The following is a 14036-nucleotide window of genomic DNA, read 5'->3' as shown; positions in this document are numbered from 1 at the left end:
CCAAGAGAGCTGCAGCTGCCACTTAGGCTTTATGATGTAATAGATCCATTTGATGGTGCTTGAAGTAAATGTGGCAGATAGGGATGTTCTGTGGAGCCTTTGACAGGATACTACAGGTGACTCACAACGTAGGCTTTGAGAATTTCAGATCAAAGCTATGCAACCTCCTGCAGATAACTATTTTCCTTTTGAGAAACAACTTCTAGCTTGCTACTGGTCTCTATACTTGGCTATGGATCACCAAGATAATCATAATAAACTGCTTGCTGTCTGACTCAAGAAGGGATAACACTGGATGTGTTCGGCAGGATTCTATTATCCATTGTGGGTGATTGATAGATAGGAGATCAGGCTCGATCTTGAAAGCTCAAGTAAGCTGCATGGTTAAGTAGTCCAGCTGCCCATGGTCACTACTCCTGCCACATTGCCTCCTCCCTCTGACTGGCACTTATGGTCTCATGGGAAGTTCCCCATTAACTGATGATTGTAAATGAAAATTAAGGCCTAGTTTATAGATGGTTCTGCACATTATGCAGGCATCAGCTCAAAGTAGACAATGACAGCACTAGAACCCCACTCTGGGGTATCCTTGAAGAATAGTGGTGAAGAGAAATCCCTTCAATAGGCAGAATTTTGAGAACTACCCTTGTTTTCTTCATCTTTCTTGGAAGGTGAGATGGTTAGAGGGAGGTAGAGATATACATTATTTCATGGTAAGTGGTTAAAATTTGGCTTGGTGGTCAGGGACTTCAATGAGACATGATTGGAAACTAGGTAACTAGGACATCTGGGCAGAGATTTGTGGATGTATCTCTCCAAAATGTTAGAGGATTTTTGTGTTCCATGTGGATGTTCAACAAAGAAAAACCTGAGCAGAGATGGATTTTATTTACTGGGCCTGTTTTGTGGCTGTTTCCCCAGACACCCCTAATCTTCCCAATGAACTCATGAACAATGACCACAGTAGCGGAGGTGGAGGTTATGCACGGGTTCAGCAACATGGACTCCCACTCACCAAGACCGATTTGTCTACAGCCACTGCTCAGTGTCCAACACGCCAACAGAAGAGACCCACACTGAGCCCCTGGTTTGTCACCATTTTCTGGGTTGATTATTCTAGACCACATCCATCTTGGAAGAGGCAGCACTTTGTTCTCATTGAAATAGACACTCTGCAAGTAGATTTGCCTTTCCTGCTTACAGCGATTCTGACAAATCCACCATCCATGGATTTAAAGAATACCTTATTCACTGTCTCGGTATTTCACACAACATTGCTTTTGGCAAAGCAACTCATCTTACAGAAAATGGGCTTGTGCTCATGGAGTTCACTGATCTTACCGTCGCCTCTCACCCTAGGAGCTGGTCTTATAGGCTGGTGGGATGTCCTTTTGAAGACTCAGTTACAGCATCATCTGGGTGGTGAGAGCTTGGAGGGCGGGGATGTGGAATATGCTCTGAATTGTTGAAGAATATATGGTGCTGCTTCAGTATTATGAGAGAGTTTGTTTGTTTCTTTATTGTTAGTTACCTGGCAATTTAGTGTTTCTCATGCCAGTAAAAAAAAAAAAAAACCAAAAAACAAAAAACAGGCAAAAAAGTTCTTACTGTATTAGGGTGATTTATCCTGACTATCTAGAAAATAGCTCTTACAAAATTAGGTCAGAGAAGAGTATATGTAGAATGCTGAAGATCCACGGAGCACCTTTTAGTACTCTCAGGTTCTGTGATAAAAGTAGTGGAAAACCACCCCAAACTTGCAGGGCCTTCAGAAATGAAGGTTTGTGTCACTCCACAGGCAAGGAACCATGATGAGCTGAAGTAGTTGGTGAGGACAGAGCTCGTATAGAATAGATAGTAGAGGAAGGACACTATAAACACTGATATGACTATGGGACTGGTTATTGAATTTGTAGAGTGATGTATTTTCTTATTTTTATATGAATATACTTATATATACAATTAAATAATTTCTTCCCTTCTACTTGGTGATTACTGTAGCAACTTCTCCTTCTACCCCTATTAACTAATGTAAGATTTTCCTACTAACTAATATAAGATTAATAGTGGTTACTTTTATATCTCATTATTTACCTTACAAGATACCAAAGTGAGAGTGTGACTCAGGTGGAAGAGAAATGAGTATTACCTGAAGATGGATTAAGTATATGTATTCTCTTTGGGGAAGAGGGTTAGCAGTTTTGATAGTTGCCTTGTATTAAGCAGAAGCATCATTTGGCCATTATCTTTATTTGAAAGTTAAGCATGGTTGAAAGTGGTACATGTGGATACTGAGTTGAAAGGGCTGAAAAGTCCTGGATTGTGCTATTATCAATTTAGGAGCCACATTTTCTAGAATCCCTTGTATGGCTAGATTAGAAGTGGCCAAAAGAGGAACTTGCACAAGATTTAGTAGGCAGGAGTGACTCAGAGGCCATTACAGTTGGAAGGCTGTAGTGCTCAGATACTGTGATGCTCAGATGTGGAGGTGCCTGCTGGGTCTTAGCTGGTCTTCACTCTCCTCTGCTCCACATCCAGCTTGTCTTCCTAACTGCTGGCCCTGCTGACCAACAATGGCCCCAGGCCAACCACCAGATGCTTGGCTGCGAACCCACACAGGTGGTAGTGACACAGAAACATTCACTTCCCATAGATCTCTTCATGGGCTCCTTTGTGGTTCTAATTTGGCAGGGGGAATGCTTGCCTTCTTGGATTCCCCTGCAAACTCCAAATTATCCACCCATACCAGCTAAGCAGGTTGACTAGTAACTCTTGCTCTGGTCCTGCAAATTTCCCTTAGCACCTTCTACATAAGTGTAACTTCTAATTTCTATAATAAACTCTTTATTCCCGTATTAGTCATCATGTCTCTGCTTCACTGACTGAATCCTGAATGATTCTGTTCGAGGACATTGGCGTTGCAATTGCCCCCTCTCTCTTCTGCATCAAAAACTATCTCCTCTTTAGAAGACCATTTCTACCAGACAAAGTACAGTTTTCTTCCATTTAAATAAAAAACAGTCTTAATTCCACACCCTTTTCTGTCACAACCATATTTATTTGCTCCCAGTTATTAGCGAAACTCCTTAAGACATTTGTCTATCATCAAATGTGTCCAATTCCTATCCGTTCTTTTCTTTGGAATTCATTTTAGTCAGGTTTCTCCCCAGCATCTTCCACTGAAATTGATCTTCTCAAGTTCCCCAAGGACTCCCCCATTGCTAATTTCAACAGGCAATTACAATCCCTCATATTACTTTACCCATTGATTTATCATTTGTTCCTTCTTGCAACCCTTTCTTCACTTGGCCAAGGTCTCTCTGTCTCCATCTCTCTTTGTCTAAAACATAGACTGTTTCTTCTCCATCTGGTTTTCCGTTTATTCCTTATCTTTCCAGATTTTATTGGTGGGGTGTCCCTGGGTTCAGTTGTTGAATTCTTTCAGTCCTTTTTACCCCCACTTCTTAGGTGAGTACATCTAGTCTAATGGCTTTCTTTACTTTCTGTGTGCTGATGTTGCCAAAGTTTAATCCTCCAGCTCAGGCCTCAACTCTCCAGAATCCTTTCTCTAGGAGGTCGCTTGACATCTTAATTTGGATATCTGACAAGGGCTTAAACTTTTGTCCAAAACCAAATTCCTCATCTTTCCTCCCATCCCCCAAACTGTTCCTTCCACAGCCTTTCCTTTTTCAGACTTTCAGATGCTTAGCCCCAAAATGTGGAGTTGTCTTTGTCTTTTTTCCTTTGCATTTCATCCCAAAGGCATTGTCAAATTCTGTTGACTTTACCTTCAAAATACATGCAGAAGCCAAGCTCTTCTCACCACTGCTCCCAAGTTGGTCTAAATGGTCACCATATCTTGCCTCGGTAATTTCCATCAGCTCATAGGTATAATTATTCTTGGTTCTGCTCTTCCCCCTCTCCTGATCTATTCTCAGGGTAGCAGCTAGAGAGAGCCTATTAAAATGCAAGTTGAATCAAGTCAGTCTTCTGCTCCAGATTTTCCAGTAGCTTCTCATCTCATTCAGAGTAAGGCCCAAAATCTTTACAAAGTCCTACAAAATCTACTTTGTCTACCATTCTGCCCTAAAACCCCTGGTTCATTCCATTATAGCAACACCTGGCTTCATGTCATTTTTTGGAAAATGCTAAGCATACCGTTGTCTCAGGGAGTTCATACTTGTTCCTTCTTGGAATTCTCTTTCCCAGATATCAACACTGCTCACTGTCCCTCCTTCAGGTCTCTGCTCAAATGTCACCGAATCAATGAGGCCTTTCATGACCACTGTATTTAAAGACCATCTTCTTTAAAGAGCAACCTCATTCCTCCCTGTGGTTTCCTAACCCCTTTTTCTACTGTATTTTTTCCTCCATAGAATGTGTGTGTGTGTGTTTGTGTGTATCAAACATCTATTATATATACTGGAAATAATGTATTCAGTATTATACAGTGTATCTATTATTTTTATCACAGAACATAGGAGTATTAATAGATGACCCCCACCCCAAGGATCTCCTGCATTCCGTGTAAACTCTTCTCTGACACAATTGTTAATAGCTATTCTTGTGATAGTCACGGTCAGTCACCCCAGTACATAACAGCTTCTCCTCCTCCTCTTCTGTCCCCATACCCTTTCCCTGCTCCTCTTCCTTCTCTTTCTCCTCTTCCCCCTTTCTTCTTCTTCTCCTTTTTCTTTTTTGCCTTTTAGTTCATTGGCAATTAGACAATAATTTATTTTTGTTTATAATTTGTCTTTCTCTTCTAGAATGTAAGCTCCCCCTCCTATAATGTATGTAGTTTCCTTCTTCCCCAAGAGGGCAAGAACTTTTTTAATAAAAAATTTTAGTACTGTTTTATTTTCTTCTAAAAGTTTTATTTATTTATTTATTTATAAAATTGAAGTATAGTTGACATACAATATTATATTAGTTTCAAGTATACAATAAGATCCAACATTTATGTACATTAAGAATTGGTCACCATGATAAGTCTAGTGACCATCTGTCACCATACAAAATTATTATAATATTATTTACTATATTTCCTATGCTGTCCATTACATTCCCATGACTCATTTATTTTATAATTGGAACTTTATACCTCTTAATCTCTCTCACAGATTTCTTCCCCTGCCCCCACTTTCCTCCTATCTGACAACCACCTGTTTGTTCTCAGTATCTATGACTCCATTTCTGTTTTATTATGTTTGTTCATTATTTTGTTTTTTGATTCCACAAATGAGTGAAATCATACAGTATTTACCTTTCTTTATGTGCTTATTTCACTAAGCATAATATCTTCTAGGTCTATTCCTGTTGCCACAAATGGAAAGATTTCATCCTTTTTTTATGGTTAATATTCAATTTTATATGTATCCCATATCTTTATCTATTCACTTATCAACAGGTACTTACGTTGCTTCCATATCTTGCCTGTTGTAAATAATGCTGCAATGAACATAGGGGTGCATATATTATTTTGAATTAATGCTTTTGCTTTCTTTGGAAAAATACCCAGAAGTGGAATTAGTGGATCATATGGTAATTCCATTTTTAATTTCCTGAGGAATCTCCATACTGTTTTCCATAGTGTCTGAACCAATTTACATTCCCACCAACAGTGCACAAGGGTTCCCTTTTCTCCACATCCTTGTCAACACTTATTATTTGTTGGCTTTTTGATAATAGTCATACTGACATGTGTGAGGTGATATCTCATTGTGGTTTTGATTTGCATTTCCCTGATGATAGGTGATGTTGAGTGTCTTTTTATGTGCTTGTTGCCATCTGTGTGTCTTCCTTGGAAAAAAGTCTACTCAGGTCCTCTGCCCATTCTTAAATCAGATTGTTTGATTTTGAATTGTATGAGTTCTTTATATATTTTGGATATTAATCCCTTATTGGGCGTATCATTTGCAAATATCTCCTCCCATTCAAGAGGTTGCCTTTTCATTTTGTTGATGATTTTCTTTGCTGTGCATAAAGTACAGTTTTATGTTTGCAGAAAAATTGAGAAGTAGGACCAGGGATTTATATTTGCTGCCCCCTCACAGGCATAGCCTCCCCCATTATCAACATCACTTGCCAGAGTGGTGCATTTTTTGTAACTGATGAGCCTCCATTGACACATCATTATCATTCAAAATCCATAGTTTACATTAGGGTTTATTCTTGGTGTTGTACATTTTCTATGGATTTTGACAAATGTATGATGACATGTATCTACTATTATAATATCACAGAGAGTAGTGTACTGTCCTAAAAATCCTCTGTGCTCTGCCTATTCATCCCTCTCTCCCCACTAATTCCTTGCAACCACTGGTCTTTTTACTTTCTCATAGTTTTGCCTTTTCCAGAATGTCATATAGTTGGAATTATACAGTATTTAGCCTTTTCAACTTGACTTCTTTCACTTAGTAGTATGCATTTTAGGTTCCTCTATGTCTTTGTATGGCTTGATACATCATTTCTTTTTAGGGTTGAATAATATTCCATTGTCTGGATGTACCATGGTTTATTTCTCCATTCACCTACTGAAGGGGGAGTTTTATTCATTGTTGTAATACTAGGTCCTAAAACACCACCTGGCACATAGGAGGTGTTAAATACATTTTCCTTATCCTCATTATGCAATTATTCTTTTTGTGAATGACATCACCCTCAAGTAAGTTGCACAATCCTATAGTCAACTGAAACCAAATTAGGGAGAATTTGAGATTCTTCCATGTGCCCCTTCACTCTCATCCTCTCAAATCTACCTCTTGACCATCTCTTGAATTCATCCTTTTCAGCCCCATTGTCAATGACATGACTCAGGCTTCATTAACTTATCCCCAAATGACACACAGTAGCCTTCTGATTTGTCTTTCTGACTCTTACGCATAATCTATGTTCCTAAAACACATACTAATGTTGATGTCTTTCTCAAAATATCCAACAGAGTAAAGTTTAAACTCATTTACAGCCATTCGCGATTTCTCCATATCCGTACTTACAATGTGCACAACCACCTGTTCAGTCGCTCTTTTCCTAAAGTTCCACCTCCTACTCTGTGCTCTGAGTTATTTAGAGCATTCAAAGTAAGGTGTTGTTGTTTGTCAAGTCAGGAGCACTTGTGTGAGTCCTAGACTTCTTCCTGTCTTCTTTGCGGTTTCTCTCTCCCTTATTTGGCTGTTTTTGAAAGAATCGATTCTACTATCAATTCCATATTTAGGAGATGAATTACAAATTAATCACAGAGAAAAATGTGGTGCTCTTGAAATCTGAGGATGATAGTGTTGGCCTCTGTATTTCTGCAAATAGTAGCTGAGTGGCCATTTCGTAAGGTCACAGGTTAGAAGATAGAATTCTTGTAAACTCATAGAAGCTTTGTGGCTGGTACCTACAGAAGAACTATACAAGGAAGGACTCCAGATTTTGCGGTAGGGTCGCAGTGAACACTTAGAAACTGGGCTGATCAGTCCTTCAAATTAATCTCCATTTTAAAATGCTTATATCGTTCATCTTCCATTATTATAATACTCACTATACTGATGTCAGATTTTTATTTTTGTTTAAGTGAAGCAGAAAGAAACTTTTTGAAAAAAATACTTAAAAAGGACTGGAATTCCTGCTGTGAAAACAAGAAAGAATGGGTTTTTCAGATTCTATAAGCTCCCACCTTGCTTTCAACATTACACACACACACACACACACACACACATGCACGCACGCACGTGTAAGTGCACACACATATCATTAAACCTAAGAAGGTTTGGAATAATGTTAAGAGCCAAATGTACAAGTTAATAAAGAGTGAAGGGAAGGATGTCAGCCTATCTTCTGAACAGACAGGGTAATCTATTTTTTTAGTAATAGTTGCATACCCTAGTAACTAAAGGATCTGATGTAATGAGATACAGTTGAGCTTTGGGAAATTGCATCAACTATTTGATTTCAAGTGATTTCATTCTGTCCTTAACTCACAACATTAGACTTTGATACTGAAACAGGAATAGAACATTGAATCAGATATTTTTTCTTCTAGTACTGGCTATTTCAAAGAATTTTACACTATTACTGCATCCCCAAGAAGCAGGTAGTATTATTATCCTTATAAAGTACTTCAGTTTTCTATTGTTAGAGTATGAAAAATCCTGAAATGATAAATGACTTGGACATTAGCATAGAGCAAATGAGGGTCAGAACAGTGTTTTAAAATTCAGATTTCTTAGTTTCCAGGATTAGAGTCACTCAACTGATCTATTTTCCTCTACAACTTCCTGGGGTATTACACTTTGGGCTCTGTATGGTTGAAGTTAAAGTCCACTAAGGCTATTTTATCAAGTCAGGAATTTTGAGTTCTAATTCTTGTTCCAACTCTTCATTTTCATTAACACTAATATTTCTGAAATTCAGTTGTATAATCTGCAAGATGAAAATTTTTTTTGATAAATTGATTGGCATTTAGAACTTTTTTTTCTTCCAATTTTATCGAGCTAAAATTGACATACAGCACTAAATAAGTTTAAGGTGTACAGCATAATGATTTGACTTACATACATCATGAAATGATGACCACAATAAGTTTAGTGAACATTCATCATCTCATATAGATAGAACATTAAAGAAATAGAAAAAAATTTTCCTTATGATGAGACCTCTTAGGATATACTCTTTCAACAACTTTCATATATAACATACCATAGTGTTAATTACATTTCTCATGTTGTACATTACATCCCTAGTACTTACTTATCTTATAACTGGAAGTTTGTACCTCTTAACTGTCTTCATCCAATTCCCCCTCACCACCCCCAACATCCCCCTCTGGTAACCACAAATCTGATTTCTTTTTCTCTGAGTTTGTTTTTTTTTTAAATATAATTGACCTACAATATTCTATGTAAGCTCCTGTTATGCAAATTAGTGATTTGATATTTCTATACATTTCACACTGATCACCATGATAAGTCAGTTATAATATGTCACTATACAAGATATTACATGTTTTTAAAAATTTCTATTTTATTAAAAACATTTTTATTAATTTTATCAGAGTATAGTTGCTTTACAATATTGTGTTAGTTTCTTGCTGTACAGCAAAGTGAGTCAGTCATACTTATACATACATCCACTCTTTATTCGATTTCCTTCCCATTTAGGTCACCACAGAGCACTGAGTAGAGTTCCCTGTGCTATACAGTAAGTTCTCATTGGTTATCTATTTTATACATGGTAGTGTATATATGTCAGTCCCAGTCTCCTAATTCATCCCATCCCTCCCTTCCCTCCTTGGTAACCATAAGTTTGTTCTCTACACCTGTGTCTCTATTTCTGCTTTGCAAATAAGTTCATCTCTACCATTTTTCTAGATTCCACATAAAAGCAATATTATATGATGTTTTTCTCTTTCTGACTTACTTCACTCTGTATGACAATCTCTATGTCCACCCACTTCTCTACAAATGGTACTATTTCATTCCTTTCTATGGCTAATATTCCATTGTATATATTTAAAGGTTATTGACAACATTCCCCACACTTTACAACTTCCAGTTGTAAAATAACTTTGTTATTTTTACTGCCTCACTACCACACAAGATTAAGTATCTAATTTTAAGATGGAACTATAAATTCAACTGAAAACAGTTACCTCCAACAAAAAAAACCTCTGCAGAATTAACAACAACAAACAATACTCATAATATTAACTAATTTATCAAGCATTTACTGCTTTAGGTGGATTATATACATCAACTCATTTAATTCTCATAACATCTCTGTGAGGTAGGTTCCATTATAATATCTTCTCCACAGGTGAGGAAACAGAAGCACACTGATTTTAGTAATTTTCTTATGATCACACACCCTAGTTCAGGCCAGAACTGGGATTTGGGAAGCAGGTTACAAAACCCAAGTTCTTGGCCACTATACTAAACTGTTGAGCCATATACCCTAAATACAAAAGACATTCTAAGCAATGTTGATATGGGCCCATAATCTATACAAAGAATAGAAATATAGGATATAAGCACGTGCTTTAAAAGCATAATAAATGGGGCTTCCCTGGTGGTGCAGTGCTTGAGAATCTGCCTGCCAATGCAGGGGACATGGGTTCGAGCCCTGGTCTGGGAAGATCCCACAGGCCATGGAGCAACTAAGCCCATGTGCCACAACTACTGAGCCTGTCCTCTAGAGTCCACGAGCCACAACTACTGAAGCCCGTGGGCCTAGAGCCCATGCTCTGCAACAAGAGGAGCCACTGCAATGAGAAGCCCTTGCACTGCAGCAAAGACCCAACACAGCCAAAAATAAATAAATAAAATAAATATATTTTTAAAAAAGCATAATAAATAAATGTGCAGAGGGAGATTATATATATGGTAAATGCATGTCAAGGATGGGATTCACAATGATTTGGCTCCACAATGGGAGTTGAGAAGAGTTTTATGTTTATTCCTGATTACCTAAAGAAAATTAAAAATCTAAGAACTATGAAGTCAGTATTTTCCCCCCAATTTCTTCAAGAGTAGACTACTTTATACACATCAAATTCCACATGAATAGAAAAGCAACTTCAAGATTTGATAAATGTTTTCCTCTGTAAAAATCAAAGAACTAGAATCAGTCTAACTATTGCTCTTTAGAAATCACTTCCTTGGGGAAACCTCCCAGTATTGTCCTAGTCTGAGCTAAATGTCTCTCCACCTCATGTTCACTTCTGCTTGACTCTACACATAAGTTTTGTAATTGGAGATGAGCTTGTCTGTCTCCTTCACTGGTCTGACCTTCAAGAGTAGGGTTTTGTCTTATTCATCTTTGCAGCCATCTACTTAGCAGATGCTTTGTCCATAAAAGGCACTCAATAAATGTTTATTGAAATAAAATAAATGTGTGTTGAAACTAGTTTGGAAACTTCTGGAAAGATAATCCTTTATTTAATTTCTTATTCTAACTGTGTCTGACTTTTACTATTTATATGGAGTATCTACTTTATACAGACATAGATATGCAGTCATATCTACCTAGCATATTTATATATATTTATCATGTATGGTTAATTAAATTATACTGGAATAGGTTCTTCAGATGTATTAAAGAATTAGAAGTAGCTTAGTTTAAGCTAGGTTAGGTTGTGGTAACAAACACGTCTTCAAATGTCAGTGACTTAACCCATAAAAGTTTACTTCTCAGTCATGCAAAATGAACTCTAGATCTGGTGACTCTCTAGAGCAGCTCCTTTCCAAATGGTTCTGCACAGTCCAGGCCTCCGGCATCCTGTAACTCTGCCATCCAAAACAGGAGGCTTCCAGGTCCCCATGGCAGGAAAAGAGAGCTGTGCACTGGCTCCCAAATGCTTTGGTCTGGAAATGACACACGTTACTTCTGCTCATAGACCTTTGGCAAGAACTAGGCACTTGGCTCTGCCTACTACATGGGGGCAGGGAAATGGGGAGAGAACAGCTGGAAATGCCTCTGCCATAGAGGGAGAGAGAGCAAAGTACGATCCAATTATCAGTATTTACATTTAGTTTTCAGTCTCACGTATTCATTTAAAAAAATGAAAATTTATTAATGTTTTGGAATATGTAATACATTATTTCAAGGAATTTGTGACTTAAAAACCAGGAAATACTCCTCCTTCCTCCTCTTTTTCTTTTTTACAGGAAGGCAAACACAGCTCAGTTGGAGCCCACAGTGTGCGCTATGTGACTTGGGGTGCGTCCGGGGACTAAGTGTGCGTTCTGATGAAGGGGCAGTGAGGGGATGGGCTGAGATGCTGTCAGAAATCAGGGGTGCTCAGGGAATGGCAGAATCAAGACCAAAACATTGCAGCTGCCACCACTCTTCCCAGAGGAAGTCCCATCTCAGAGCATCTTGGGAGTTCTAGGGTGGTCCGCAGGGGAGTCCTGGGTTGAGAAACACATGGTGCCCTGGGGGGCTGGAGACCCCTTGTCCCAAACTTGGCCCTAAGGAATCTAGCTCACACCACCTATCATGCAAACCCCAATGCTCTTGGACTGCCCCCTCCCAGTCACAGTGCAGCGGTGTCCTGTCCCAGAGACCTGGCCAGGTCCGTGGGAACAGGCTCTGGACAAAATGTTGGGCAGTGGAGGGACCATCTGAGGCCAGAAGGGGGAATAAATTGCGCCTGCGCATGCCTCCTATCTGTAGCCTCCAGAAGCTGGAAGGGCCTAGGGCAGCAGTTTTGTGGGCATCTGGGACCGATCTCTGATGTCAACCCACCAGGGCCTGAGGCACCATTCCATTGCACATTCTTGGGTCCAGTTGTTTCTACTGGCATCTGTGAAGCATCTACGGTTTGTTCCAGGAGACCATTGCTACCTGTTCAACTTTCCCTGAATAGCCTGTCTCAGGGCATGACTCTTTCTGACCCAGCACATCCATCAGCACCCTGCAATGGGGGGGATGGCAGCTTCACTCAAAACCCTCCATCAGGGAATGGTGCAATGAAATTGTCAGTGAGAAGGTAGCCCTCTGCAGTATTATAATTGACAGCATTGGCATTAATTGTTTTTTAGTGAGTTAGCAAATGAAAAAGACATACCTAAGTTAGAAGAATTTTTCAGCTACAAAGCTTTTCTTTAAAGATAACATCAGGAAATCAGTAGACATTACCTATAATACTGGTTCTTAGCCCCCTGATGAGGTTTCTGTCCAAGCAAATATTTGTGACCTCTCTCCTATCTTCAAAGTCCTGGGAATTCCTTTGTATGTTATTTGTTGCTTTTCCCTTGTTGCTTTTAATAATTTTTCTTTGTCTTTTATTTTTGTAAGTTTGATTAATATGTGTCTCAGCATGTTCCTCCTTGGATTCATCCTATATGGGATTCTCTGTGCTTCCTGGACTTGAGTAAGTGTTTCCTTTCTCATGTCAGGGAAATTTTTGGCTACAATATCTTCAAGTATTTTCTCAGGTCCTTTCTCTTTCTCTTCTCCTTCTGGGACCCCTATAATGTGAATGTTGGTGCGTTTAATATTGTCCCAGAGGTCTCTGAGACTGTCCTCATTTCTTTTCACCCTTTTTTCTTTATTCTGTTCTGTGGCAGTAATTTCCACCACTCTGTCTTCCAGCTCACTTATTCATTCTTCTGCCTCAGTTATTCTATTGATTCCTTCTAATGTGTTTTTCATTTCAGTTATTGTATTGTTCATCTTGGTTTGTTCTTTAAATTTTCTAGCTCCTTGTTAAACACTTTTTGTATCTTTTATTTACTTATTTTTTAAATTTTTTATTTTTTTAATAAATTTATTTATTTTATTTATTTATTTTTGGCTGTGTTGGGTCTTCATTGCTGCGCCCGGGCTTTCTCTAGTTGCGGTGAGCGGGGGCTACTCTTCGTTGCAGTGCGTGGGCTTCTCATTGTGGTGGCTTCTCTTGTTGCAGAACACGGGCTCTAGGCATGTGGGCTCAGTAGTTGTGGCTCATGGGCTCTAAAGCATGGGCTCAGTAGTTGTGGCACATGGGCTTAGTTGCTCCGTGGCATGTGGGATCCTCCCGGACCAGGGATCGAACCGATGTCCCCTGCATTGGCACGCAGATTCTCAACCACTGCGCTACCAGGGAAGTCCCTGTATCTTTTAGATCTGTGCCTCCATTCTTTTTCTGAGATTTTGGATATCTTTACTATCATTACTCTGTGCTGGGAAAACTGGGCAGTTACATGTAAAAGAATAAATTAGAACATTCTTTAACAAATACCATACATAAAAACAAACTCAATATGGATTAAAGACCTAAATGTAAGACTAGATATTATAAAACTCTTAGAGGAAAACATAGGCAGAACACTCTGTGACATAAATTGCAGCAAGATCTTTTTTGATCCACCTCCTAGAGTAATGAAAATAAAAACAAAAATAAACAAATGGGACCTAATTAAAGTTAAAAGCTTTTTCACAGCAAAGGAAACCATAAACAAAATGAAAAGACAACCCACAGAAAGGGAGAAATTATTTGCAAATGAAGTAACCAACAAGAGTTACTTGATATTTAGAGATATTTTATATCTCTAAAATATATAAACAACTCA

Source organism: Balaenoptera acutorostrata, chromosome 18, assembly GCF_949987535.1.
Source record: "Balaenoptera acutorostrata chromosome 18, mBalAcu1.1, whole genome shotgun sequence".
Lineage (NCBI taxonomy): Eukaryota > Metazoa > Chordata > Mammalia > Artiodactyla > Balaenopteridae > Balaenoptera > Balaenoptera acutorostrata.
This window is presented reverse-complemented; position numbering follows the sequence as displayed.